General features: G+C 45.5%; 1 long non-coding RNA gene across 1 annotated transcript; it reads right to left on the bottom strand.

The window, feature by feature from the left end:
- On the bottom strand, positions 1 to 27145 carry LOC146191195 (uncharacterized). The gene is made up of 3 exons (XR_014706348.1): positions 27087 to 27145; positions 26165 to 26325; positions 1 to 82 (listed from the first exon to the last, which is right to left on the bottom strand). It is a non-coding gene; the product is annotated as an uncharacterized LOC146191195 (long non-coding RNA).

Raw genomic sequence — 27145 nt, 5'->3', positions numbered from 1 at the left:
CTTTCCACAGCCTTCCGCACAAACTATTTACCTTGATGCCTTGGACGCAGAGTAGGCTGGCATGGACGGCAGGCATTTCCAGCTGCAATGAAAAAATACACAATCATAGCTTTAATAACTGCTAGCAGGAAATGAAATAGCACTGTGGTTCATAAAAACTGCATAAACATAAAGTTGGGGCGATAAAGCCTCTGCAAACTGCATACAAATAAAATAATTTTACACAAGTGTTAACTCATGAAATGGGAGAAAACTTTGTTTTTTCCCTTGCCAAAAATATGCAACCTTTCAGAAACGTGTTTATAAGAGCAAATTAAAAATAACAATCATATACTGCTCCGAATTCCAGTAAACATGCCTGCCTCCTAAAAGAGAATAGGGCTCTTCATATACAAATGCATGAGTTATTAATTAGCGCAGAAAAGGTTCAGAAGCATTTTCTTTTTGTCAAAATGCTTTTTTCTTTCTCTTCCAAATATTTTCATCGTGAAGTTTTGCAGCTACAGAGAGCAGATATTGTAACCAAGAAATTTTCAAGTTCAAAAGCTGATAAAAAAAAAAAAAACTTTCTCTTGCTATCCTTTCAACGCCAGTGGTGTGCGTTCTCCTAGCTTGAAACAAGGCCAGCGGCGGGTGTTGCGGGTGGGTTGCCACATAACACATTTATGGTCCAAATTATTTGCTTTTTAGGGTGCGTGCCTTGTCACAACTGTGCCTTTTCGCTACAGAATTATATTACTGTATCGATAGTCAAGATACAAATAACACAAGAGAGGGGCCACACCGCACGCACACTTTTCGACAGTATGATCACGCTCGCATTCTTGAGGTAAGCAATCGCATACGTGCGCGACACAGCCTTTGAAGTCAGTCGGCGTTAGCTGCGTAACGCGCAAACCCAAAGAACCTGCGCGCTGAAACTGACACCGAGAAAAGAAAGCGGTGCGATCAACTCGCTGTCATGCACTAGGCAAGATCTCATCAAACCTCATTTGTCTTAAAATGAGCGCAATGCCCCTTCTCGTCAAAAATAGCTTCATTTTCTCTTTGGAGACGAAAATATACCGCAGACTCGGAAAAAGGTCTTACTGATGATTGCTATCATCACAGGGTCAACACGAGCGGCAGCCGGAAGCTCATATGATCAGCACGACGTCTATAATTTCACGCTGAATAATGTATAAAATCGCCAACTCTTTGCATGTGGTAGTGTGTAAATACAGAGCCAACATGTTTTAGTTCCTCAGAAATAAGGCGACGCAGGAACCCTTCGTTTTCTATGCGGTAGATTTCGAAAACACGTTCGTATGTTATGCCGCTATTTCTGAGGATGGAACTTCGGCCTGATTGCTTCATGTGCACTTGGAGCATGCCAGAATAATATGGTCATCGTAAAACGTGTACACTCGATCTTCATAAAATACCACAAATTAATTTCGCCACAAAGAAGCAACAGCAACACTTTCTCAAACGACAAGCTGTGCGCGGACCTCAATATCAGCGCCATCTTATACCCAATGTAGGCAGACTTCACAGCGCCTCCTGTAGTTCATCAGAGTTGCCAATAGGTAGCGTTCTGCCGCGGTATCCAAGGATTGCGGCATTTCGGTTCCCATCTGACCCTCTCATATCAGAATGTACCCGAGGTGGTAGCTCCTGCCAACATGGGTACATTCTATATATTGTATGTGCAACCCCTGCCAGCTCGGGTACATTCTATTGTATGTGCAGCCCCTGTCAACTCATGTACTACATTCTATGGTATGTGCAGACCCTGCCAACTCGGGTACATTGTATGGTATGTGCAGCCCCTGCCAGCTCGGGTACATTGTATGGTATGTGCAGCCCCTGCCAGCTCGGGTACATTCTATGGTATGTGCAGCCCCTGCCAACTCGGGTACATTCTATGGTATGTGCAACCCCTGCCAACTTTGGTACCTTCTATGGTATGTGCAGCCCCTGCCAACTCGGGCACATTCTATGATATGTGCAGCTCCTGCCAACTCGGTCGTGTAATGTGGTCTCGTGAAGTTGAATAACCAACCCAACAATCTCCACCTGGGCATGCCGCCTACACCAGAGACATACTTGTGATTTTTCGCTCACTACGCCACATTCCCTGCCGAGAGAATCCTATAACAATCTCACTGACGCCAGACCAATTCTAAACACTGCTTGAACTCATGCATGAGACGCCAGCAGCAATTTGAATGCTTTCATAAATTTGCGCAGAGGAAATTTTCGCTTTGACGAGAAATTTTGTGACGCACGTTGATGACATCAGAGGTCGCGAGCTGACGTTTTTTTTCAGTGTAGTGGTGAATAAATGAAGTAACCTGTTGATTACAAATGCATCTGTGTGATTACACGAGTTACACGAGGGATGGCGCCATACACTTCCGAAATCACAATCTTTGGTGCTTGACATGCGCAAAAAATTATCGATGATTACTTTCAGTGCGACCCTGGCATTCGTACACCTTCTTCATCACCTCATTGCCTACGGCGACTGACCATTGTTCTTCTGCCAGCAGAGCACAGACAAAATGGACATTTTTAGTAGCTTTAATCTTAATCAAGCGTCTAGATCTTAAGCCGAGCGCATCAGTGGAGATTGACTGAAATCCAGTCACCGGTTAAGTATTTAAGGTTAAAACGCCAGAGTTGGTCAATTATGCAAGAGTAATTAGCTGTTTTGTATTTAAGAACAAAATGTCAATGCAGAAGATGACTGACTGAAATTCTCGCACCAAAGTATACCATACGTGCAAATTTATTTGCCACACTCAAAATGGTCGTGCCTCCCATAATCGACAGTAAATGTAAACCTGAAATGGCTAAAGGCATGTAGATTGTATATAAGCCACGATCTTGAAACAGGGCGAGTTCACAGCACACCACACCAAGAGCTTTTCTTCCAACAACGCAGCGCACTCAGTCGTTCTCGTGGTTTTGTACCATGGCTTTGTCGCTGGGCGAGCAATCTTCTACCGTGGCCTGTAACTCGCAAAGCGATCGCTTTTCGCAAGACGCTGACCACCGCTCCTTTGATCAGGCTCCTTTGCTCTGTCTGACCAGCTCTGATGATGATGGCAGTGAAATGCAGAACGGTGAAGATGCGTTCGCGGCCACGAAGAGATGCTAGCCTGACAAGAATGTAAGAGAAGCAGCACGTTCAAGTGCTCCCCGCAGGAGTAACAGAAAATAGTGACAGACGATTCTAAATACCCGAATGCTCTTTGAGTTACTGCCACCGGCGGCGTTCAAGGTCGTTCTGCGAGTGTGTGGCACCGTGGCGCCACCCTTTAGGATTGCGCTAAACACCGAGAAAGCGAACTCATCTCGTACTGCTACGCATCGAGCCAACCATTAAACTCGAATGTGACATAATAATAATAATAATAATAATAATAATAATAATAATAATAATAATAATAATAATAATAATAATAATAATAATAATAATAATAATAATAATAATAATTTATTTTTCCTTTACTACACGGAAAGGAAAGGAGCAGCCGCTAAAAAGCTGCTTCGAAGAGCAGCTTGACGGGGCGGCTGCCCCTGCATATGACGGCATTTCACAGCAGAGAAAGTCACGCCCAAGCAGTGAGTAAACCACGGCCGCTCAATGCCCCATTGAGCGGCCGTGGAGTAAACAATCAATAGAAAAATAATTAACGGACACATCTAACGGACACCGTCTCTTTATTCGCATTGTTAGTACAGGACTCCTAGCCGTGGTTCGTGTGGCTCCTGCAGTGACCGACGACTGGAGTCGAACGGGTACCGGCGAGCGTCTGACGTACTCTCCTTTACAAGCCTGACGGGCTCCCCTTTACGTACTCCCTCTGGCCCCCTCGACCTCACCTAACCCACCCACTTCCCCTCGAGGCATCAGGTGATCCTTGTGAATAAAGATTTATGAATGAATGAATGAACCTCGTGAAATCTCGTTCGTTGCCCGGATGTTCACGTTTCAGTGCCCAGATGAAATAGAATCGGTGCCCAGATGTTGGCCCTCGATTTTATTTTGACGTCCCTTCAAGGTCGCCGTAAGCGGGAGCTAAAAGCATATCGTGCTTAAACAAGCTACCATGTGAGCAGGTGCTTGCCCGTATATCTCTCAATACACACGTGAAACCTCACCGGGGAAAGCACTCCATAGCATCATATTATTGTAATATGAATTAACAGACATTTAGGCTTGAATAGGTTTATTAGACTAAGATAATCCTGACACGCTCTATTAGACCCCTTGGCTTAGCTTTTCAGGCTTAACTAAGCCTGACAAGCTCAATTAGGCTTAAGAAGGCGTAATTACGGCAACGTATGTTCAGGCATGTGTAAACATTTCCTAACGTGGGCTTTTCACAGGTGTAATTAGTGCTAATTTGGACTAATTAGCTGACCTGCTTGGTTCGCAGTGTTTTAACTAAGCCTGACATGCTAAATTGTTCTTAAGAAGGCATAGTTACGGTAATGTGTGTGCTGAGGCACGTTTAGACTTAATTTTATAACGTGTCCTTCACACAAGTTTAAATTAGCTTCGAACCTGACCTTCGTCATTGTACTCACTGTCATCTTTGTCTCACATAGCAAGTCATAGTATAGCACTGTACACCAAAGTGAGGCTTGTTTGTTGGGCGGCAATAATTAAGGTGCCTTAGGCGAACGGAAATTCCTGAAATCATTCGTGGTAAGCTAGAAGGGCTTCCGCATTAAAACTATTATTAGTCGTAAACTACCATGAAGTCTAGCTTAACCGATAGTTTCCCTCAATTTAAATCTTAGCGCTGTAATATTTTGGGGGAGAGAAGGCTCAATTAGTATTCATTAGTCCTATTTAACTTCCACTTCGACTTTGGTCATGGTACTCATGGTCTTTCATATAATATAGACATGTATATCAACGCTCCACTTGGTTGTTGTCATAGCAAAACAAGGTTAGGCGGACGGAAACTGTAATAAGCAATCGCTGAAAGTCATATACCGTTCTAGTGCGAATTTCCCATGTCTGTGCTCCCCACAAACGATAGCAGAAAGGCTGAAACTCTCACCGAAGGCTACGTTGAAAGGCTCATCACTCAACCGCCAGGCGCTTCTCACGCAGCAGCCGATAAAGTACATCTCCATAGCGCTGATAGCGGCGTCCAGTCTATGCGGAAAATCTAGGCCTGGTTTAGTATGCTCTCCTCAAGCTCTCTTTTTCATCCTCTCCTTCTGCAGTTCGCACTGAAGTATCTAGATGGCACCACCAGGCGTGCACTATCAACACAACCCTTCGCGCGTCGTCTGCTCGCCGCCGCAGCATCTGTTCCTTCCTCGCTGCAGCCGGCGACACTACCGTAAAGGCGCGGCTACGGAGCCACTGCCGCCACCGCACGCGTGTCCCGGCGTCCTCTCACGAGTGGGAGACGAATGTCTCTCGGGCGTTGATCGGTGTGTGCGTTGTCACATAGTGGGCGCGTGGCGGATGCTTTCTCCGGGTCGCTGCGCCTCCGCGATCCCGCAGCTCGGGAAACGGTTCCGACGGCCACTCAAATGAGCCGCGCCGCGTTCGCGAGCAACGGCCCACGATGGCAGTGGCGGCGGCAGCCGTCTTCTATTGATCAGGCGGCCCCAAAGTGCAGACGGACCATCTCCCAGACGGCGGCGGCGGCGCGCGAGGCAAAAAAGCGCAGAGAGAGAGCAGAGTAGGAAGAGCGGTGGAAGTGGGGGTGGAGGCGGTGGATGGCGCTGGCGTCGGGGGTCAACAGCCGCTGTACAGGGAACCCGGCGTCGCGCACCGGGCGCTCCGTGGGCTCCCAACTTCCGCAACCGCTCTCACGCGCTCCCAACGCTAGGGGTGTTTACGCGGCGAAAACCGGCGCCCGGCTACTCCGGTGTGCGGCCGGAGCGCCGCAGCGGGGCTACTCTCTCCGGTCCGGGCCACCGCCTCCCCCCGACCCCTACACGGGTACCGGTCGGACGCGCCGCCGGGCCTACTGCGTAGCGGCGACGGCGTCGGACTGCTGCTCCGTCGCGAAAAGCGGTGAGCCTCGCCCCCGTAGCGTGTCTGTGTGTGTGTTCAATTTCCCCTCTTGCGTCGCCAGTGGGAGCCTGGCGACATAGAACCCGGGGTTAGGGACCCGGGGCGCACTGCACCCTAGTCCCCGGGACCACGAGCAATGCCGGTTGCACTTTCGGATATATCCGGCGTGTTCTGAAACGACGGGCTGCACAAGTGGAGCGGGAAATCGGCCGCGCTTGTTTCCAGCGCATAACTGCGCATGTTGTGCGGCAAAGCGCGCCGGCGGAATCCTCGCCGGTGCCCGCGTTGCTGCGCCATCAAACGAAATAAAGCAAAGAACCAAGAGCGGCCAGTAGTGCGTCATACGGGGTTTGTTTGGGTTCGCGGCTCCGCCGGCGACGTTGAACGGAACTTTTTTTTTTTTCGCCCCTAACCCGGAAGTGATGTTAGCATTGGCGCAGCGCTGTTCGATCGGATTACATCACGAGCGAAGCGGTTCGTCCCGCGTCTGGGAAAAAACCCACGGATTTTCCCTTCGATGCCGGAAGTGGTGCAAAATATGCATATATAGCAGCCATTTTAACTATTCACTCCAGCTCCTAAACACACGGGCCGCGGAGTCTGGTAAAGCTTCTTCGATTCTTTTGCACAACATGGAGCGCTTTTATTTTAGTCTTACTGACCAAACTTAACTAGCCTCCCACAAACTAGACAGGTCACCACGCAGACACCCAACAACCCTACCTTCTGTACCAGTGATTTTGTGGTGTAAAGCTTGGAGCAAATGTTATGATAAGGCAACGCAAGGCAACACCGCGCGTTTTTCGGGATGCGGATATTGAATTGCAGGGCAATTTTATTATGTGCGAAGCACCCTTTTACGCTCTCAGAGTCTGCATGTCATGGCCATTGTCACATTCTTGAGTCAGATGTTCTGCTTGCCAAGCTTGCAAGGGAATCCCTGCGCATGGTCGCCCTGTACACCGCTACACTATTGAAGCTACGTACCTTTGCTGTAGTCGTTGCATACTTCCTTGGTCTCATCAAGAAGACACAAGGTCATCATTCAGCAGATGTCAAAATCATTCATATGGATCGCTAAAGGGGACTTTTAGAGTTTACTATTCACATCAACACTAGTCTTTATTATGACTAAAATAGCAGCTCATTTGAGTTCGCACTTGTTTACATGTTCCAAGGAGCTGGTAAACATGAGCGTGGCTTGCCAACTCTTCTAACCCACTTTCATCTACGCCTATCAAACGTCACAGTAAATGCTGGCCATGCAAAACTAATCTTTGTTCCTTCTTTGTTGAGAATTCCGCTTTTGTAGCACTACGTAAATCACTTTCGATTATTTCATATATTGGGAAAATAAACGCGTGACTTAAAAAAGTGGATACCGATTCGGGTGTCGTGCGGGCAAGCTTTAAATGTTTGGCAATCTGGAAATCGGCTAAACCGCCATTTAGCCATAAGCGTCATCAGCAGTGTACGAGTTAATCATGCAGCATGAGTCTGTTATCACACGATGCTTCTTCTCTTCGCGTTCGTGGCTCTCTTGCAAGATTACAGTCGCGTCACACTTTGCGCGCGTCTGTCTTCGATTTGCATTTCAATATTTCGTACTCTCGAGAGCGGTAGCGCTTTCACAAATGTTATTTCGTAGCCTTTGCAAGCGTTGATTACTACTTGTACTACTGAAGACCGACGTGCCTTTGACGTGAATATACGTGACTTAAATTAACACGTGATTTCTTCAGAACTGACTTATGCGCGATTTCCTATGCACATCGAGCACGCGCGCTATCGTGTCTTGTCCTGAAGACAATTTCGACGTTTCATCAGTATTATCTTCGGCTTTTAGAGTCGGCAGTTTTCCCCAGAAACGACCTATTCGACTAAGGCTTCTTATCCGTTCTTATCAAAGCACCCGCTGATAAAGATTTCTGACGCGAACTTGCAATGCCAGCGGCGCAGTCCTGTGATGACGGAGTCGCAAAGTAGACGGGGACGAATTACCTGTCGATAACGAAAGGCGAAAGTTCGTTTCAAGGGCCCTGTGCGGGGGCAGCGATTCCAGAGAGATTCTTCAGGTATACTGCGGGAGATCGCTTGTCACGTCTTCGTAGTTATCGACTTGATCCCTTCCACATCATTTCCTGCCAATCTCAGTGCATGCCATCTATCCTCTATCGTGTACAACGCTATGTGCGAAAACCGCGTCTCATGTTGAATTTACTGATATGCGTGCTATTTTTTATGCCCTCAAATCCGTTACTGCCATATCTGTTTTGTCTTCTTAATATCAGTTGGTCGCTATAGTTGTATAAAGCATGGTAAACGCCAGATTAACGTCCTCCTAATGCTACACCTGTTCTGTTCTCCGGCCAGTGTCTGCAAACCGACATCTTGAATGCCTGGCGTTGCATTACACGAGATCTTGATGTGTCTAGGCCGCTCGCCGTTCTGGGGTGTCGTGTGTCCTGCCACCGCTTCGGTGTCCGATCCCCGATGTACACTCTCCCCGGAACGCAGGGTTCTAAATAAAGCATTGTTGATTCGCATTGTCACCGGGCCGTACCCCACCGAATCCCATTCAATGTCACGCGTTTGTAATGCTGCATAACATCATCTGCGTTTGGTTCGCTTCTTCGTTTGCGCCGTTCGAGCGTTCTGCTGCCTTTTCATCTCCAGCCTCCAATAATCGCCACAAGATGCAGTTGCTATTTTTTACAGCCCCTCTTAGCTATCTCCTTTGCTTCGTAATTACTAGTCCTCTCGTAATAGGTAATTGTATTGAATTGGTATTTTCTAATTTGCTATTGACCAAAACAAAACTAAATAAAAACGTACTTACGTTTTGTAGGTCTAGCCTATGACTATTAGTGGTGCTCTTTACACGGTGCATATATTGACAAGTATTACCCGAGAAAAACGCTTAAGGGCGAGCTTCAGCAAATGATTTTAAAACTGGAATAATTGTTGAACTATAAAAAAAAAAAGAAAGAAAGTAGAGGTGACAAATTAGGTCATTTGTATAATTATAAACTTTGTTGGGTTCGATGAAGAATATGTTCGAACTCTGGTAAAACACATGGAAACCTGCAAAAGGCAAAGATAAACTGCAAAACATTCTCTATAGCCAATATTTAACTTACCCTCTCACGTATACCCTTCATTCTGTAGATATCGCGCTAACTGGTACATTTGTAAAGGCACCCTACACTCAGGCCGCAGCTTGAGCATGCCGAACCTGTTGTTCAGATAAACTTCACAAGTTCCTGTGTGGAGATTTCACTTTATGAAAGTTCTGCCACCATTGGCAAGTCTTTGTACCTATCAATCCTGCTTGCAGAGGCGAAGCTAACGCAAAAGGAAGTTGTTGAAGGCTTGTTTCAGGGAAATTCAGGCTTCGGCTTTCTTCAAGTTCAGATAAGCTCATCCTGCCTCGCGAAGTATAGTAATGCATATTTTACACATGCCATTAGATACTGTTGACACTGGCAAAAGAAGACCAAATTTTCACAATATTGTTGAGGCCACACTAGCGAACAAAGCTCACAAAGCAGATTTTAATGCGTCAGCGGAACGAAATAGACCACATGCTTATATAAGAAGAAAAGTAACTGCGGAATTTGATCCTCCTGGCTAGGTTGCGGTGAAAACGTTTAACTGACCCTTCGGAAAAAAGATTAACGTGAGTGGGGTCCCATAGTCGGGAAACTGCAATGGCTGTCGCTAAAACCCGTGCTTTCTCTGGGAGCAATTCCTGATTACTGCGGTACGCGCTGAAAAGAGCCGCGCCTCATTTGAAAATTCCTTGGCAGGCCCGCACAATACGATACCGGTCTTTGGTCTCTCTGAGGAAGTGGCATTGTTAACTGTAAGATGCTCGGCGCCTGGCGTGTGACTTAGACGGCTGGTTAAACACACGTGTTTGTAGTCGCCTAAGGTGAACTTCCGGCTTTTGCCTGGGGCGCAAGAAGGGAAGGGGGGCGAGGAGGGGGGAGGGGGCGGGGCGGCAGGGCGGTTGTTTTCAGGAAAGTACGATTCCAGCTGGCTTTCAGCTACATTGTGCAGCGTCTGATGAACTGATATTGTGAATACTACCTACTGATAGATTGCACGTTTCTTTGACTTACAGTTTGGTCATTTTGTTAGGCGTTCAGAATATATCCCGGTTTGCTGAATTTAATTCCATATAGTACATATTCTTGAGGATAGAATGAGCCAGCCGAAATGACGCACACAGGAAAAAACACACAATCAGACAGGAAAGAGACTGGACCAGCCTCTTTCCTGCCTGCTCCTGTGCTTTTTTTTTTTTTTTTTCCCCTGTGTGTGTATTTATGGCTGGTTTATCTTATCCTCACGCAGTGTACCAAATAGCGCAACAATCTGTTCTACTGGATACGTACATTTTTTTTTTTATGTAAATCTAAAATTCTCTTTTATATATCTACATTGCCAGAGGAGTAAATGGAATTTCCGGAAGTTGAGATTTGTTTGTTCGATGTAAAGCCTCCGTAATATTTTACAATACTTTGAGAAGAATTTAAAGTATGTATGTATTTATAAGCGAATTACCGCATTCTAGTGAAAAAGCTCCTACCTTTAAGGAAAATGTAGATTTAATATAATAGACAAGTAAGCTTCGTATGCTAGTTTTTGCTAGAAACCTGCTATACTGTCGCAACATTTTTTCAACGCGGATACCGGCCGCTATAGACAACACTGTCATTAACCTCGAGGTGATGATTACGGACTCATGGTCTTGACGTAGCAGGTTTGAATCGAGCGACGAGAAACGAAAGTTTAGATTTTTAAATCCAGTTTTCTCAACGATGAATGCCTCATTTGCAGCCGTTAAAATATCCGTACGCAGCCAGAAGAAGCCGTGGTGTGATCAATTTCTACTGCAACAAAAATATCCCTCCGTTTCCTTTTTCAGCGAAATACTTGTTTTAGCGATATTTGCAACGTCGCATTTGCGGTCACACCGTACAGTCTCTGAATGAACTCTGCCTCATACGCACCCTGCGTTGTACGCATGCCGGTTTTCCTAACGCGCCACGTTCTCCCAGCTGAATTGGCAGCCAAGCACAGCTGTTGCTCTTGTCGCCTCCCCCCCTTGTTCGGCAGAGGTGATTGCACTGTCCGATTACCGAGTAGGTCGTCGTCGGAAAACAGCGAGCGAATTCGCCTTAGCTGTGTCCTTTCGCTTCGTAGGCCCTTGTTATCTCAAATACATGTCATCGAGGGGAAAAGCTAAATAATATAGGAAGGACAAAGGGAAGCCGTTTCGTAAATTCTTCATTTTTAAACACACGTTCTCCAAACCTTAACAAAACTTTCTTTTTTCTTTTGCTCCTGCATTTCTTCTCTTTCTGAATGCGCTGCACAAAGCTGACGTGGTGGAACACTTCGACAATGTGCGCGCTGCGCCGCCCCATGAAGATACCAATCGGCAATGACGGAACCGTTGACCCGAACCGGGGTCGGAATGTGACGTAAAAAAAGGAAAAAAGAATGGCGAGAAACGTATCCTCCGAATAAGTTTTTGTTTATTGCCTACGATCTCCTCGCTTCGTAGCCTATGACTCGCAAGCAAGTTCGATCACCCCTTTCTTTTTTGCAAACCGGATGTGACACATTTTTTTTTTGTTGTTTTCTGTCCTTTCATTCATTTCTTTCTACCTCTTTTTGTTACTTTTGCACTTCCCAGTCTATCCGCGTATTTTCTCTGTGCTGTAGGCAGGCATATTTGGAGGAGAAAAAAAAAACGATACAGACACGAGCAGGGCAAACGGGCGCAAGTCCAGCCCGAGTCGTGCACATTCAAATGCCGACGCGTCACGTCCCGGCTAGCTTTGATCAGTTATGCCTCGGGGCTTCACTTATGAGAATCACCGGAGTGCGTAATGTATCCACGGCATCAACTCTTCCGGATTTCGCTCCTAAAACTCGCAGTACGGATCGGCTGGCTGTCACAAGACGCCGTTAGGCGCGTAGCTCCAGGTACCCAACGATGTGGTCGGCGTTGGGTTGTCTTGGCGCCGGCGCTGTTAAGGTAAGGAGCACAACATTGGCTAGAAGCTCAGCAAATTTCACTCTACTTAGCTAATTTGTTTGCTTTGCACCTACATTTTAAGACGTCATTTGCGTCCTGCAGCATGCTCTTGGAAGATTATTTTTTATTCATTTTTATTTCTGCTTTCAGTTGTCCCCCCAAAAAAAGCGATATTCCACCCGTCGGGAGTATTCTGCTGTGTAACCCTCCCAAGTTTTGCCTACGATAGTTACGTTGACATCAACAGTATCTTGCGAGTGAGACGCGGTTAGAACTTAATTTGCAAGTGATGTTAACCGGGAAACTGGCCTAGTTAGTCAGTTAATGAATGCGAAACTTTGTCTTTCTTTCTTTTTTACTCTCAGGTTTTTTTTCTTTACCTTTGTAGACTCAACAGTTCTGTCCACGATGACGAAATTGGACCATTTGAGGGAACCGCAGCTAAGCGCAGTAAATGACCTAAATTATCTAGATTAGCTGGCGGCCGACAAATACCCGCACAGTTGGCAGCGGCTACGGCCTTCAACTTTTGAACCCGAAGTGGCGGGCTCGGTTCGCCGTACCATCATTCACAGGACGAGAAAAAATTTCGTGATCTGACACATGTATAAGGACCTTCCGCTACACCATACTCGATAGCCTAGGTGTGCATATTTTTCTATCTTATATGACAATATCCATTAATCCAATCAAATCAGCTGTCAAAACACGTCGCGCTGAATGCGATCAATACCCATTAGCCGTGTTGACACCGAATGCCAGAATTCTTTGGGTTCGTTCTGAAAACAAACCAGCTAACGTCGAAGAATTCATATGCATTTTATGCCGTTCCCTCCATAATCTCGCTCCATGAGTGTCGACGCGACGCCAGAATTAATAGAGGGTAATCATATTCGGACAGAGGCGAGCTGACTCTTCTGTGCGTATACAAAGAGCTAGCTCGTTTGTCTGCTTTGTATAAGTGAACCGCATTTACACGTGTACCTCACGAGAAGTGTTAATGATCGGTGTAATGAATTGTTTTCCCATATTGACATAACGTAACTTATGATGACTCCGTCGCATTAGCTTGCGGTAACACAACGACGTACCGAAATGCATTAGCAAAAACGACGAGACAGTGCCTTCTGTCGCTTTTTTATGCGAACCTGGTTTTATTAAGGCAGCTTTTAACCCTGAGCTTGTTTTAGCACGCCGCGTGCAGTTCAGTTTTGTGAAGCACTGCGGCGAGTCGGAAGGCGTTGATTTTCGTCACGCGACTTATCGTGGCACGAGGCAATGCGTATGCAAATTACTCTATACACTCTCCAGAGGTGCTGCGACCGGAGATAGCGTGCCCGTTAGGTCCTATGTGTCAGAGCAGCATGCAAAGCACCCCTTTCCAACAAAGCAAGTTGCAAATGAATGGTTTGTTTACGAGTTCTCGGCCTGGTGAGCCGGACTATATGGACGCTTGCCAACGTCAACGGCACGCGCAGCGGTTTTAAGTAGCTTACGCCACAGCTGCTGTGCAGTTATCTGGCAACCACCATTCAGTTTTTACGCAGGGGTTGAATCATGGAACGATGGCCTTTGTTTCATCATTGTATTTCGACCAAATAGGTTCAGATCGCGCGCTGATTTAAAAGCTGACCTTCCTTTTGTTTTCTTTCTCTGCACTTTTCAGTTTGTTTGTTTTGCGCATTGAAGAGTAAATACATCCAAATGTCATGGTTTGCACCTATTGCGCGCAAGACGCTGCTCTTGTGGTGCATCCTGCTTTAAAGTACTCCTTCTAAATTGCGCCTCTATTTGTTTATTTAAACGCATTTAAAGAGAACACTGTAGATAAAGTCAGCATAGTAAAGTAGCCCGGAAAGGAAAATGCTGTTTTGCTACACGTGATTCTTCTATATTTTTTTTTATTTTTTCGCTCAAAGGTGCAGTAATAAAAAAGAATAAAATCGTTTTCAGGATTAACATTGTCTCTCGCTGCAGTGGCTCAGTGGTTAGAATGTTATAACGCAGAACTCAAGGACGCTGGTTAACTCAATCCAGTAAACGGCGGCCGCCTTAAAAAAAGCGAGCCACTCGATCGTGAACTATACGCGATGCCAGTGCACAGCAAAGAACTGCTCGGGGTCGAAATTTTTGGAGCACTCCAGTGCGGTGTCCCTGATAGCCCCGAGTCGCATTGGGACGTTAAACCTTGAAAAGAAAAAAAGAAAGCATAATTTGCTCCGCTATTTTCGACATTTTAGCGTCTATTCTCAGACTTCTAGCCTACAACTTTCATTATAAATGTCAATAATTAAGCTTATTACTTATACAAGATTATTTAAAATGAAAATGGCAGTAAACAGCTCCTTACGGTTTCTTACTATTTCTCCTAAATTGTTAGAGACCCGCATATTCATAGCTCGGTTTTATATGCTTAACGTCAACTTCAGGAAATATACGTTGCAGCAGTGCAATAAGTTGAGGAATAACATGGTTTTCATTCATATTCTGCATACTCAACAATAACAAATACAACAGCAAGAGCAACATTTCACAATGCCTTCCTCGTTAGTAAGTGCGATCGTGAACATTATTGCAAGGAACTACCTGTTCGCACAAAATTTCGAAATTTGTTATTATTTCTCCACGAAATTTGAGAATGACTTGTGGATACTGTGCCCCGAAATGAAAATCAGTTAGAAAAAAAATGCGATTGCAGACATAACTATGAAGTAATGAGTAAATGAATGCCTTAACGTTGTTCCCTTTTATGTTTTTCATGGATGTACTTAATATGTAGGCGTGTTAATGACACCTTTCATTGGCGTCTAAAGTAGCATCATATGGACACTTACGACAACTCTTTCCAACTTTTGCCCTTATTAAGAATAGCTTCTGGGCCTATTGTGTGGTGAAATTCACTATTTTTCCTACTGGTCGCCGAAAGATAGTATTCCGAATAGTATTCCAAAACTTGCATGTCGCTTGATTCGAGCTCAAGCCTAGACCGAAAAGGACTCCGTCCGTGATTTGTCTGTTTGGAAGCTAAAAACGGGGATTCCTAGCCCCGGGTATCCGCTGTGCTAGAAAACTGCCTCAGAGCCTCGAAGTTCTCTTGCAAAAAGGGCCCGGGATAAAGACAACAGCGCTTATCTTATTTTTCTGCGAGTTTCTGCTTACAATATTTCGATGTCATTATGCAAAGCAAATTAACGCACTAAAAGAAACGCGCCTGTGCCACCACACCTGCTTCATTCTTCTTGAAACCGTGGTAACGAATTCTGAGGTATGTTAGGTATTATCAGCTCTAGTAAGATTAACAAATAGGAACGTCAAAGTGCTGCTTCACAGAACTGCATTGGGAGCTCGGATTTCGCAGTAAAACTACCGAATTGACATGCTAGCCTATGAGGTAACATAGGCTGCCGTTAGACATAAGTGCCCTAGCCAGCTTTCTATTGACCGGACAGTGGGAGCTCTAGTGAAGTCAGAGTGCAAGCAATGGGGTAAAGTGAGATGTTTTTCTTCGGTCCTGTGGAGGATAAAACTCTGAAACGCTTGTTTTCTGTTTGTTTGTTTTTTTTTGTTTCTATCCCATTTGATATTACCTGACAATTTGTCCCAACATTAGTAAACCTTCAAAATTTTGCATGCGATGTTGCGCGCAAAAGCATCGTCTGTCACAACCACATTTTGAAGAATCTACTTGTCCTGAACGGTGACGCCAGACATTGCGCTTATATCCACAGCTGCCCAGAACGAGCTACAGATGCTCCGCTCGACGGGCGGTGTGTGAAGTGGCACCGCGTATTCTCGCGTGCCACCTTCTGCATCTTCCCAAGCTCACTGACCCCTGAAGAAGGAGTTGTGCAGGGTCCTTCATCGAATTTATCGGTGATGCAGAAACAAGAGGTGGTGCTGGCTGCTCACCGCCTCACTTGTGAATAGAGCGTTGCCCAGACGCATCAGTTACCGACGTATATTTGCAATATAGTTGACTGTCGTTCGGGATGCCATTGACCTCTTGACCTCTTGGCAGTATCAGGCGCTTTGGAGTGATGACCAGTGATCGATTGGGAAATACGAACAGGTTTGTAGCCCAGACCTCTGTATTTCCTACTTCGTCGTATACTATACAGCTGACTTTCGATTGGTTTGGTTTGTGGGGTTTAACGTCCCAAAGTGACTCAGGCTATGAGAGACGCCGTAGTGAAGGACTCCGGAAATTTCGACCACCTGGGGTTCTTTAACGTGCACTGACATCGCACAGCACACGGGCGCCTTGCTGACTTTCGAATCGATGCCTGAAAAGATGTTCTGTGTTATTAATATATTAATGCGCGAATGTTTCGAGTGAAGTAAAGTGGCGGGGATGTCAAGCGCTCCGAATTGAGAGCAGTCGGAAGGAGTTTTGTCTAAAGGGAATTTTGTTTTGATTCGAAAACTCGGTTATGAGCTTTTCCGTCCCCGAAACGGTCGTATTGCTTAATTATTCCTCCATGATCAGAACTAAAAAAAAAAGAAAAATAAAAAAAAAAAAAAACAAGAGTGAAGCACAACTTCGGCATAAGCTTCTCGAAGAGTGCGAGAAATATCCACCCTGAACGACTCACACCACAGTGCACTCGCTGACGCCACATGTTTTTGGTCTTTTCATTTTTCTTTTCCTCGTCATACGCCGAGAGCTTGTACGGGGCGTTAAACCCATCGCCTTATTATTAGCCCGGCGGCAACGTTCGTTGCTGACTGCGACAGCGACCGTGCTGGTGCCGCTGTCCGCGCCCTGTAAACCCGTGGCCCTGTGTCAGCGCGCCAAAGAGCGAGCGTCAGGCTGGTCGAGCGAGCACATCCGGACCGGCGCGACCCCCGCTATAAGGCGCCGCTTATCTGCTGCCTTTGGCCGACAACGCCGCTCGGGGGTCAGCACTCGCGGGTATCTGCGTAACGATGACGCTGGCTGGCTGCGCAATCGGAGACTTGGGTGCACCGTTATTCGAAGCGCGCCTCGGCAGCGGCGATGTGCTGGTTGAAATTGAAATTTCTTTCGCAACAAAAAGTATTATTTGCTAGGAGACCAGGTAAACAGCTGCAAAAACAACTTGAGGATCTTTGACCCCCTCGCACGCAAAGCAGCACACCAGCGTGCGATGAAGGCAATACACATATCAACACACATGTTGGCTAAACTACATCACCCTCCAGGGCAAATAAAAAATAAGAACGACACAGGTGAGAAAAAGATACTAAATTATGATTCAAGCAGTACACAATTGATTTAGCGATATTTTGGTTGTGCCAATATTTTTCTCTGTGAAAATCTCGTTTAAAATACCGGCAGTGAATATTTCAGCATGTGTTTTCCATAGTTACACGTAGCTAATCGACCGACTATACAGAACAGACGCATTCTCATGGACAGCTTTGCATTTTTACAAGAACAGTGTAGAGGGATATTATTATATTCATCTCCATACAGTACCACTCTTATTGCGATGAAATAAATGACTTAGGAGTCTTGTTACATAAGTTTTGTCAGACCATATGCTCCAACCTCTATACCACGACGACCCTACTATACTTACTATCCAGATAAAGAAAACTGCAGACAGTTTTCCTGCATCCCTTTTAACATCAAGGCTCTTCGCTTAGCAGCGAAAAAATAGAAGCATTCCCTTTAAGCCGCATAAGTATTTGGACTAGTTGGTCATGCATGCTAGCAAGTGATAGCGCGGCCGAAAACCCAAGGACGCGAGCACACATGCGCGCGCGCTGTGTGTGTGTGTGTGTGTGTGTGTGTGTGTGTGTGTGTGTGTGTGTGTGTGTGTGTGTGTGTGTGTGTGTGTGTGTGTGTGTGTGTGTGTGTGTGTGTGTGTGTGTGTGTGTGTGTGTGTGTGTGTGTGTGTGTGTGTGTGTGTGTGTGTGTGTGTGTGTGTGTGTGTGTGTGACAGAGAGAGAGAGAGAGAGAGAGAGAGAGGGGGGGGGGGGGGGGGGGAGAAAGAGAGTTCTGATTCTCATGTTTTCGGCCACATCGTCACTTGCTCAATTTTTAAACAGATTCAAACTTCGGACCTACTTTCATACAAAGAACTGTTACAAAACAATGCACCAGTCAGATGTTTGTGGGCAACTGAGTGTAGTATACAATGCAGAAATGGGTTGTCGTAAAATAATGTTGGCGTTTTGTACCATTGCTATCCAGGTGGCATAATCATACTAAAACGCCCTTCTATTGTTATTTGACCCGTTCCTGATTCTGTATCGGCCTTTTGCCATGCCTTGTGGCTCAGGTTGGGATAGAAAGGCTTATTTTTTTTCTTTGAACAAAAAAAAAAACGGTAAGCACAACAAAATGACTGGTGAGCTATTTGGCTTCTCATCCTGAAAATATCTCCAGGAGGAATATCGCGCACTGAAAAAGAGCAGATAAGCCCATGACTGCACTGCTTTCTCACTTCTAAGTTAATCGGAGCGAACTCAGACTACATGGGCGATGGAGAAAATAATGAAAAGAACGAACAGTCGTATAAAGCAATGACGTAAAATGACTAGGAACACTAATGCCTGCATGGACAACTTGATTTTGTAAGCATACTCATCACCGTGCAGCGAGGCTAGTGTTTGGCTTGTGCACGTCGTACGGTTTTTGACGGTCTGTTTCAGGGCCTCGGCAGTTTCTCTCGTCAGCTGGTCGCGACGCCGAAAAGGGAGTTCCGTGCTAGGACACCTGGGGTGGAAATCAGCTGTATTCATTTCCTGCATTATTTCTTGCCTGGCCTCGAGACTCGCGAACAAAAGAAATCAACAACTCTTTAGTAAAGAAGCTACTGAACGGACACTGCAGAGTATATGCCGTGAACAGTAATGCAATTTGCATTTACAGCGACCATTTGGGCAATATGTTGTATATTAGGCAAGGAATGCGGCTTATATGTTCATTTCTGCGCGCTACTCCAGGAGCAACGGCTGAGAAAAATTGTAGAGGCTTAACTATCCTCGAACCAAATTTCACGAGTGTCAGCCATCGGCCGCACCCAGTTGCTACTGACGCTTCGACGTTTGATTCGCTTCCGCGCTTGGTAAGCATCTCGGCAACGGGCTAGTCTGGCGTCTTGTTGTTCGATGATGCCGGCAGTCCGCCTGGCCCGGTTGCGGTCTCTGCCTTTTGCGAGGTGGCTTGTGTGTATGGCGTATTTTAGGTTAAATGAAGAAGCAGCGGAGATAGTACTTCATGAAGACAACAATGTTGAGAGTGTTTTGCAGTTGGAAGTTGATCAAGACCATAATGTTTGTACTGCACAGCGCGAGATGAAGCAATATGCATGCGGCGCACGAGTAAATAATGCCATCTGTGAATTTGATGCGGTGCTAGGTGCAGGAATAATGCAGAATAATGCGAAACTCGCAGATGAACGCAGCGGAGCTAAGGATGAACAGCGACATGGTTCACAAATCAGTAAAACACGGTTTGTTTTTCTATCTGATTCGCCATTAACGACAAGGCGCAGTCCTTCTACTAAATAATTTTTTTTTGAACATTATGTGCATGGATCCCAACCAGCCTGTGAGCTAGGGATCCAGATGCCTGTTGCAATGTTCCTTGTGTTGGTTTTGTTGTGTTTGAAATAAAAATTAATTAATTGATTGATTGATTGATTGATTGATTGATTGATTGATTGATTGATTGATTGATTGATTGATTGATTGATTGATTGATTGATTCATCGTCTGGCTCACACTTTTAAAAAGTATTTTCACCGATATTCACTCGCAGGCTGCGTTAGCTTAGCTACTTATAAGACAAACTTCAATGAGATGTAGAACAGCTTTCTGTAACCTCTTTGTTTCGTACAATGTTACGGCAATGAATATAACTGCGACTGCATTTCCTTGAATGATATATAGTAATCGAGACGACTGCAGCTTACTGAGCTTGATCAGACTATAGACTGACTGGCTGACTGAAAACATTTATTGAGAGGTAAGGCAGGGGGATGTTTGGGTGCGATCTCTATTCCGGGACTCCAGCGGCTGCCGCTGTTATCCGTGCGCGTGTCACGAGAGCTGTTTGGCGCAACTTCATATCATTCTTCGCCACCTGTAGTGGCCTCCGCGAGACACCATCGAAAGAGGTCCGACGCAGTAGTGGGCGATATGTATCTGTTATTGGTGCTGTGTGAAAAGCCATGTCCGATTTTCACTCGTCGCATTGCCGTCACATGAAGGAAGAAAAAAAAATGTAGTAGAAAACGTTCTACTGGTTCCATCTTACGTTCCTTCTCGCTGAAAATTCCGCGCATGATGTATTTTGTTGTTTTTCCAGCTAAGCAGAAAACGAGCCGCGGAGTAAGTTAAATGGATGAAAGAAAACAGAACTCGAAAAAAAGTGGCTGTGATTACAGTCTTGTTTCGAACCATTCCACTCGGGACGACTTATCCCTTCTCGGAAATCTTCCGCTTACATTGTAATCACTAATTCAATGTTACATGCTAGCGTTGTAATCCCATGGTTTCGTTTTATAGGTGCATTGTCATCGACAACTGAATGTATCCTGGGCCCGTATTCCGAGTTTGCGTCTTTATCAAAGTTTCGCTATCTCACGTGGCTTCGAGTCACCTGATTGGTAGAAACGCCGGAACATGATGTTGCCACCTCTTCCAGCCACCTCTTCCAGGGAGTGGCAACACCCGGTTCCGACGTTTCGACCAATCAGATGGCTCGAGGTCGCATGAGATAGCGACACTTCGGTAACGACGCAAACTCTGAATACGGGCCCTGCAGGAGCTTACAGTAGTATCTCCAGCTGCTTTTACCGTTGTATTTGATGACTGCCCACGACAACTGAACTATCCGGCCAACAATTCAGTGCGCTCGAGCGGCTGGGCTTCTCGCTCAACATGGTTATGTCCAAGCAACGGGGCGTGCAGCACTCAACCATATGTAACCAATGAGCTGGTTGGAGTGGACGAATATTGTGCATTGCTAGATCATGTTTCCAGAATTCATAGTTGTTTACTCCTCCCCCCCCTTCTCCACTGCTTGTTTTCTTTCAAATAATCGCTTGTTTGGAACCCAAAGAAAGAGGTCAAACTATCCGCTCCATGATCCCCGCCGCGGTAGTGCAGTGATTAGGGTGCTCGGCTTCTGTGCTCAAGGATGCGGAATCGAACGGCCACGGAGACAGCTTTTCGGTTGTGCGATGTGAGTGCACGGTAAAGAACCCCAGGTGGTCGAAATTTCCGGAGCCTTCCACTACAGCGTCTCTCATAGCTTGAGTCGCTTTGGGACGTTCAACCCCAAAAGCCAACGCTGTCCCATAGGTTTGGTATTTTGGGGTTTAACGTCCCGAAGCGACTCATGCTATGAGAGATGCCGTAGTGGAGGACTCCGGAAATTTCTACCACCAAGGGTTCTTTAACGTTAAGGCCGACGGCAATAGCGCATTTCTTTCCACTGTTCTCAAGGAACTGTGGCACGTCTTTCTGTTGATCATGCACCGGTGCGGACAAAAGTAAACGGAGCACTCCACCTCTTTCTAATATTTTCCACTCGTTGTGTGATTGAATCTGGGAGTCATGGTATGTGCATTCTTGTAGTAGACGCCCGTGCGCTTTCACTTGGACAAATGTTTCCTGATCTTCAATACAGAAGGTGGGATTGTAATTTGAACAAAAAAGCCTGCCCCGTTTACTTATGCCCGAACCTTTACGTACTCACGCGCAAATTCGCGCAATAATCGCCTGCACTATACCAAAATATTAAACCTCTTAACAGCTCGCGTGCTGTCCAGTTCAATCCGGTTTGCGAACCAAATATGCTGCATTTAATTACTCGTTTATGTGCACGCAAAACGAGCAGCGGGAAATCGCGAAAACAGGACGTTATCTCGAGGAAGCACGCAACCGCTTGCTAAGATTATGAAGCAGTGATAACGCTTGCATGAATCTTGTGTAGCGTGTACGAACGCTTTGTCGACGGCAAAGCATGCGGAGTGCAGAGACGTGCCGAATGCATACCGATGCCCAGGCAGCTCTTCGCTCGAAGCGCGTTGCTAGGGCCTAACCACTACATCGAGATCTTGACGTGGTCAGCGCAACCCAGCAAACCTCCACACAGCAACGGATGGACAATGACGTGTAAGCAAATGAATCTGTGAGCGCGCATCTGAGTCGAGCCACGCAGTGGCCCCTGGTTAGAACGAGAGAAAGAAGTGTCTGCACAGTATGAAAGAGCACTGAACAAGGGAAGTTCACCTCAGTTCGCAAGTCCAGCCAACGTTTCGACAAGTGGACTTGTACCCTCGTCAATTTCCTTATACCTATACGCTCAGACTCTAGCCCTTTTATTGCCTCGTGACGTTCGCTGCTTTGAAAGGTGGTGCAGGCCTTGTTAAGTTTTCGGTGACTGTATCGAAGCCGCGCTGCAAACAGTGCTTAATAACCATTGACTATCATGGCATATCTAACGGTGCTACCACTAAACTACGAATAAAATAACTGTTCGTTAAAATTGAGGTGGAGTTCGTTTCCACAACGCCTTCGTCAGTGAAGCAAGTCATGCGAGGGCCGCAGATACTCCTTATATAGTTCGGTGGTTACAGCGCACCACAGTGATTTGTCGTTGTAATTTAAAACGAGAGAACGAAGGTCACCCTGAAGCACACCCAGCGTTCACTTGGTCACGCGGTTTCGGTGCGCTGTGGGGTCGTCAGCAGGTGCGCAAGGTCACGCAGACGGCACGTCTTTGCGAGCGGAAAATGATCGAAAAGAGCCCGTTAGGAGAAGCGCCACACACAGGGCCGCGGCGCGCAGTTCGATATGTCGAACTGCCACAGAAGTGCCAGGTCCGTATAGAGCTCCACTTTCCTATACTTGTACACAGGGTTCTCAAGATAATAGTCTGCGTTTTTAATATAAGAATCCAGGTAGAACGAGAGGAAGAATGATGGTTTACACTTTATGAAGGAGCACTGAACAAGGGTGAAGGGGGTACGCCTCAGTTTGCAGGTCGAGCCAACGTTTCGACAAGTGACTTTATCTTCGTCTGGGCCGTAATTAGACGTAATTCTACATGTCCGGTTTCGATATATCCGGACTATACTGTATAGTCTTTCTAGTAGTGCTTTCTTTCTAAAATACGATCGTAACTTTACTCTGCGTTCTGCTTGCTTGAAATATGATCCAAATTTGATAGCATCGATGCATGCGAGTGTCTCAGATCTACATTTACTACCGCAAACGAGACAAAATTTGGCTGCTAACCTTGTAACCTCGTCTTATGCGAAACTCGACCTTTGCTTAAACTTAACAAAACGCCGGTTTGTGTTCGTACTCAGCCTACTAAGTGAAATTTTTGGTCTATAGTTCTGATCAGATTACTCGAAGATATTGTTCGTCCAGCTCAGTGCATTTAAATCATCGCTGTTCGTAAAAAAAGAAAAATAACTCGAAGGGCGGTTACCTTTCTATAGGACGCAATAATTAGCAATAGCTGCAGAGGTATATTCAATTCGCGATATCTGCGGATAAAGAATTTCACACTAACGTGTAAACGTGTACAGTTTAAAGTATTTTGTTTTTCAGGCACACTCGCTCTTCAAGTCGCCTTTTCTCTCGGGCCTTGATATTAATGAATGGAAGCTTGAGCTCTGAGAAGTAGCCGAAGAGGTTTTTGAGCTGCTGGGCCATTGCTTGATTCTTGTATCTGGTGGCTGAGCTTTTAGTTTGCTCGCACTAGAGCTTCATTCACCGATTTCATTAGGGCTGCACTTCTGAGATGGGAATATAACTCACAGGGTACCCCTTATTTCTAACACGATACGCCTAGGTCATGCAGGCACTCTCGAACGGCTTGTTTAAAGCGGGGCTTTATATATAACTCGAGTGGTCTCTCAACTAATGGAGTAGATTACGACGTGTTAATGAGCATGTGCGACCCGAAACCGAAACTAAAGTACTAGAACACGTTATTCGCAATTGGCCAAACCTCGCTAAATTGCGGTCATACTTTTATTTTAAATTTTTTCTTCAAGGGAATGCTAGCTAGCCCACATCGCCGCTCATTCCAACACTCACACCCAATGAATTCTGAAAATCAGTTAATTGCTTTTCAGATTTCAGTGAGTGTGAGTGTTGGGGGCTTTCTAGAACGTTTAATTACTTATCTTAAATCTACTTTGGTTAGGTGGGGGCGCTAACTTGTTTTTGTAGAAACAAGGAATGTGTATAGGGTCCCGGGTTGCTCCCATTTTAAGTGATCATTATTTATCTGAATGCGGCAGAAGGATATTTTCCTGCCTGAAAGTTTTAGGGGTGTTAAATGTTTTTTGGTTTGTCGACGATTTATTAATATTTTTAGACAGATCTGTAATCACCCTCGTTGAGACCATCGGAGGCGTTTTAGATCGTTTTTCGCACTGTTTACCTCCCCTTGTCGTACTTTCTAGAAGTATTCTAGACTTTCTATACTTTCTATACGCTTTCTAGACATCATGGTAACTTTTTTAGAAGATCATACTTGCTTAATTTATCATCCCAGAGATGGGAAAATGCCTTTACCTTTCAGTTCCGCGCACTCTAAACTCGTTAAACGTAACGTAGCTCGTTTAGGTTTTGTCAATTGTATAAAAAAGTAATGTTCGCGTGCTGTTGAAGAAAGCGTCTTCTTGCAGTCAAAAAAGATGCTGGTTGCCTACTTCACATGCTCGTTTCAGTAGCGGAAGGACTTGCCGAAAGGAGCAAAAGGGAAACTAAATCACAACAAGAGCCGGAAAAGACAAAAGACAGAAATGAAATACGCAGCAATTCATTACAAACATAGGCTTTCGCACAATCTTAGAAAAAATGTTAACCGTGTGAATATTAATGTTTTGTTCTCTGCCCCAAGTAAGCGGAGTGTGCTATACGTAAACAAAGCACTTAATAAAACCGCAGAAAGGATGTTTGTACGGTCAAGCATCAAAATCCGTTTGTAAAATGCACATAAGGCGTTGTGTACAAGGTGCCTTTGATGGTAAATTTTATATAGGTCAGACTGGTAGACGCCTAACTCAGAGACCGGGTGAGCATAATTACCTTGCGGACAACAGCAAGAGGGGCACATGAATATTCAATGTAGAGACGTTGTTGAACTACCGGATTATTACTGACATCGCATGGCTAGGATTCCTTTGAATCCACGGCTTTTAAAATACTTGCAATGTTCAGGCGACTTCATAACCCTCTTATTTTGACATTCGTGCTACTTTCTAACAACTCAAATTTCCGTACATTAGCTCTATCTTTCATCCGGGTCACACCAGTTAGGCCAGAACCATGCAATAGTAAGCTTTCGTTACCCTTCAGTCCAGAGCATTTTAGATTGATTACGAAGACAATAGTGAATTCTTGTTTTCATAATGTCAATCCAATATCCCTGTGCATATTTCATTTATAAAAGCCCCTACCAACAGTAGAATAAGCTGTCGTTCACATGCTATTCTAATCGCCTTCATAAATCTGCTGCAAGCAGATTGTTAGGAAAACTGAACATTCAAGGGCAACTATGTGATCGTGCACTTTGCCAAAAAGTGAAAGAATGTGGCAATATTTGTATTTGCCTTTGATTCGCGGAGAGCTGATAAGTTCATTAGCCTGCTTTCTTTCTTTCGAGCTGATTTTTTTTTCTGCGTTCACTGTTTGTTTTCCCTATTGTAGCCCTTAACGCGCAATTCGTAATACCAATGTTCTGCATATTGTGTTTCTTTTTTTCTCTTGCTAGGACTACATTACATAGTTCACCCTTCGTCTGTAGTGTTCTTCTGCGCCTTGACTTGATTTTTCCGTACTCTGGTACTCAGTACTTGTATTTAAATTTGGTCCTTATGACGTTTTCTTCTCACATGTCATTTTTCCTGCTGCGTTCTATGTGGCTTCGTACCATTCTGTTACATTTAATTCTGCTTTGTGTCAAAACCCTCAGACCCCTCAGTTGTTCGTAAGCATGCCGTAGGAAATAATTTAGTATTATAACTTTTGTTCTAGCGGAAACCCGGCGGCAGCCGAGTATAGATAAACAACTAACGAGAAAAACAAAAACAAAAGGAGAGTGCCATACTTACGGTAGTCGAGCGGGACTCGAACCTGAAGTGGCGCGAACTGGTCACCTCTGCTTCCCGGTGCTTTATACCAGCAGATCATGCTGCATGATGCCAGGCCCTCGCTCTGTGCTTTGGATACCATCGTCTTCACCAACTTTCACCAGCTTTGTTGTCAGTACAAGCTGCAGGCAGATACAAAGCATCACCTTCAAGCATGGAGCAAGTCACACGGAACGGCAGGAAATTTGAGCCCCCGCGGCAGGATAAATATTAAAGTTAATATAACTCGTCAGTGATGTGATGTTTATACTTTATGGGTTTAGACGTCCCAAAGAACTCAGGATAAAAGGAACACCGTATATGGCGGGCTCCGAATAATTTCGATCAGCTGTCTGCAGTTGTAATGTGCGCTGACATCACACAGTCTACGACGGCCACCTTGCGGTTTGCCTCCATCGAAACACGGCGGTCGTGGCCGGGTTTGAAACCAGATTCCCCGGCTCAGTAGTCGAGCACCCTCACCTCTGAGACAGCGCGCAGGGTTGTCGGTAATCCGAACGAACTCAGTCATTCACACTAATCGCTCACGAAATCAGAGCCCACGTGCAAGGGCCGCGTTAATTGGAAGGATATGGGAAAGGCCTTTACCCTGAGTGGATGTAGTGAAGCTGATAGAATGATGACAAAACAGTGCGTCAAGAATTTTCATTAAAGCATCTCCTGCATCAACAAAACCCCGTCGCAGTGCAATCTCTCAAGCCCTAAACTGAAAACCGGCACTCTTTCAAAAGCCCATCGAAACCGACAACCGCTCCTTTCAAAAGCATCGTCGAAACCATGTCATATCTACCGCTATCATTCTCCGTATATTTCCTCCTCAAGCATCCAGCGTTAAACGCGAAAAGTAAAAGCAGTTGACTCGGAACCGTCGAAAGATATTTACCTATTCTGTTTCCGATGCTAGCCTTCAGAGAACTGCTATAAAAGGTGTGGACTGTAGGG

Source organism: Amblyomma maculatum, chromosome 4 (genome assembly GCF_055883805.1).
Source record: "Amblyomma maculatum isolate TAMU_Amacu chromosome 4, ASM5588380v1, whole genome shotgun sequence".
Taxonomy (NCBI): Eukaryota; Metazoa; Arthropoda; class Arachnida; order Ixodida; family Ixodidae; genus Amblyomma; species Amblyomma maculatum.
Note: the sequence above shows the minus strand (reverse complement) of the source record. Positions and strands in the feature narration are given on the sequence as shown.